This window comes from Vombatus ursinus, unplaced genomic scaffold (genome assembly GCF_900497805.2).
Source record: "Vombatus ursinus unplaced genomic scaffold, bare-nosed wombat genome assembly UNPS02000582.1, whole genome shotgun sequence".
NCBI classification, from domain to species: domain Eukaryota; kingdom Metazoa; phylum Chordata; class Mammalia; order Diprotodontia; family Vombatidae; genus Vombatus; species Vombatus ursinus.
Window position 1 is genome coordinate 25,097,465 of NW_020940360.1, and position 3,638 is coordinate 25,101,102.

The window sequence follows — 3,638 nt, forward strand, 5'->3', positions numbered from 1 at the left end:
CACAATTTAGTGCTAAAATTTGAGTTCCATTTCTAATCTTAAATGTATTTATTACATAAGTTTTCTTTCCACTGTACCATGATAACACATGCTATAAATTCAGGGGATAGAGAAATCACTATAAGCTGAAGTGGTCAGAGGTCGTTTCACGGTAGAGAAGAACCTGGTACTGGACCCTAAAGCACAGTTATGATTTAGATAAGAAGAGAAGATCAGCAGCCAGGTTGGGGAAAAAAAAAAAAAAAACAGAGAGGTGAGGATAATCTGGCAGGGGAAGTGGTGTGGTCAAAAATACCGAGGTTGGAAAATGAAAGATGGGTTCAGACAACAATGGGTAGAACAGTGTGGCTAGGAAAATAAATGCTCACATAGGGGAGGAATAGTGGATTAGTAAGTACCTGGAAAGGTAAGTTTGGGGTCAGATTAGTATTGAACTTAAATATTAAGTCAAGATTTTGAATGTCTTTAGCTTCTACATGATAAAGGTCTTTGATCAAGGGAATGGCATGATCAAAGAAGTGATTTTTGGAAATTTAATCAGGAAGGACTGGAGTAGGGGGAAGAGATTAAAGATAGAGAGATCAGCTAAGAGATTAGCAGAAAAGTCTGGATGTGAGACAGCATATCAGGGCCTCTACTTTGGTGGGAATTATTGTTGTTCAGGCATTTCAGTCACGTCCAACTCTTAGTGACCCCTTGTTGGATTTTCTTGGCAGATACTAAAGAGGTGTGACATCTCCTTCACCAGTGCATTTGACAGATAAGGAAACTGAGGTAAACCAGATTAAATGACTTGTCCAGAGTCACACAGTTAGTGCCTGAAGCCAAATTTGAACTCAGGTCTTCCTGACTCTATTCACTGCACCCCCTAGCTGCCCTTTAGGTGGGAATTGCAAGAATATAATTGAGGAACACTGTTAAGGAAGAATAACAAGACTTCATGGCTGATTCAATATGGGAATTGAGGTAGAGGAAGGAATCAAAGTTTTCTGGGGCATCAAGATTGGGAGACCTGAAGAATGGTGATGTCATTAAAATAAACAGAAAAATCAGGAGAGAGCCATTTGGGGTTTGGGGGAGCAAGATGAGTGTAGTCTACTAGAAAGAACATTACACTAGATGTCAAAAAACTTCAGTTACAGTCCATAACTTGCTAGTTCCTAGCTGTGTGTTCCTGGGGAAATTCCTCATATCTCTGGGCCTCTGAATTGATCATTTATAAAATTATGAAATAGGTGCAGGCATGGTGAATTTTAGTTAATATATGACACAATTTGTAAATTATGTTCCTTTGATTTTTGGGATGGTTTGTACATGACTTCTAGGTTCCCTTTTGCGATCTTGTTTCCTGCTAAAATCTACTATATTGACTAGAAAGGGGGGAGGGGGAGGGGGGAGGTGGTCAAGGGGACCAGAACAAGCTATGACTTTAACACAGCCTCTAAAACAAAGTACCTGAATTAACTGATCTCTAAGATCCTTTGCCATTCTAAGAGACTGATTTCATGCTTCCTTTCAACTTGTCAAGCTAAAAACCTTGACATATTTTTGTCTTCAAATTCCACCTACTCTGCATTTGTGCAGATATCCTAAAATACAGTACATGAGAGATGTAACTAATGAACTCCCTGCTGCTCAAGTTTGGCTTACAAGCACTCCCAGTGGTCCCCAAAGTTAGCTCAGTCAGTGTTTACAAAGTGCTAACGTTATATTTCTTTGTTAATATATGACAATTGTTATCTCTAAAATAAAACAGAAACCCATTTGTGTGGCTTTTTAAAATCATTCACCATTTGGCCTCAACCTACCTTTCCAAATTCTTTATAAATTACCCCCATTTCCATACTCTATAATGCAACCAAAGTGGCTTTCTGGCTGCTGCTCACACTCAGTACCCCCATCTCCCATCTCCACGCCATTATCCTGGCTGTCCCCCACCCCTGGAATGCTCTCCCTCCTACCTTCCACCTCAGAATCCCTTATTTCCTCCAACTCAGCTCAAGCACTTCTTCTCCCGAGTCCTTTCCTGATCCTTCAAACTGCTAGTGCCCTTCTTCTTTTCACTACTTTCAATTTATTTTGCATTAGTCTGCTTGTACTTAAATATGTGCATATTATCTCTTCCAAGAGAACGTAAACTCCTCGAGAGCAGGTACTGCTTCATTTTTGACTTTGTGTTCAGGACCCAGCACGTGCATGGCACACAGCAGATTCTTAATAAATGCTTGTTGACTGGTTTAATTTCTGCATAAAGGAATGATACCCCCTCATTGGTCTCTCATTAAAACTAATACTGTACTGTTCATTAATTTTAATAAGATGATCACAAAATTAGAGATTGAGCGTTGAAAAGACCTCAGAAGCCATCTTGTTCAACCCCCCTCATTTACAGAAGAGGAAGCTGAGGTCCACCAAAGTTAAGTGACTTGCCCAAGGTCATACAAGGAGTAAGGAGTAGAAGTGGCCTTTGAACTCATGTCCTCTGACTCCAAATTCATTATACTTTCCCCTCTACCAGGCTGACTGGAGTTCGTTTTTGGTTGTCATTGTTCTTTGTCAGGGTAAGTGAATAGGATGGTTGGTTCAAGGGTCTTCTGACCACTCAAAAGAGATCTGTGAGAAAAGTCCTCCAAATATAGACAAATGATCCAAGTACTTAAAAATAGCCCCTCCTATCAGCTTCCTTGCAAATAGCACTTTTTCAGCAAAGACTAGGAAATTTCAAACCCAGATTTTTTTTAAAAAAATTTGAAGTTCTGAAAAAGTCTGGGGGGTCTTGTATGCAACACTGCTTCAAGTTACAGACACTTTGTGAATATTTGTTTTGCTTTAGACTTAATCTTACAGACATATTACATGGTTATATTGTTCAGAAGTCAAAGTCAGATTTCCATCTACGTGAACAACTGTCTACAGAGACATGAATCTTCACTGATGTCCCCAAAAAGAAATTCTGATTCAAGCTCCTATGTAAGGTAGCCTGAGTAAATCATCTGAATTAAATTTGTTTTCCATCCACCCTTTGGAAGCTGGGCTTCCATTTTAATATATTCCAAGTTAGACAGACGTTCATAGTACACAGCTGCCTAAGTATGTGCACGTTTAGCACTGCATACATGTGTGGCACTATGTACAGACTCATTGATTTAGACCTCAAAGGGACCTTAAAGTCATTGAGTCCAAACCTGAATCTTACACCAGAGGAAACTGAATTGGTTGAGTGACTTGTCCAAGGTAACACAGACAATAAGTGGCAGGACTAAATCAGATCCTCTGACGCCAAATTCTTTTCCCTTCCCATTGTACAACACTGCCTTCCTCAAATTGTAAGCAAACTTTCAGACAATTTTATGACCAGCCCAAAGACTAAAGAAGATTCCCAACCCCACCCTCACTGACTAGAATCTCAGGGACAACTCTTTCTTTGCCATACATACAGCAGGCCCCAAAACCATTGATGGCAAGGCATCGCTTTAAAACACATATGTATCACCTGTATATTCACTATGTCCATCTTTCCTTGTCAGTAGTTTATCCATATTCCAGTCAAGTTTATCCATGACCTGCCTGTCCCAGCAGCGCTCCATGCCTTCTCTGAAGGGTGATGTGAGAATAGCACCCTCAAATAAACTTCCAAA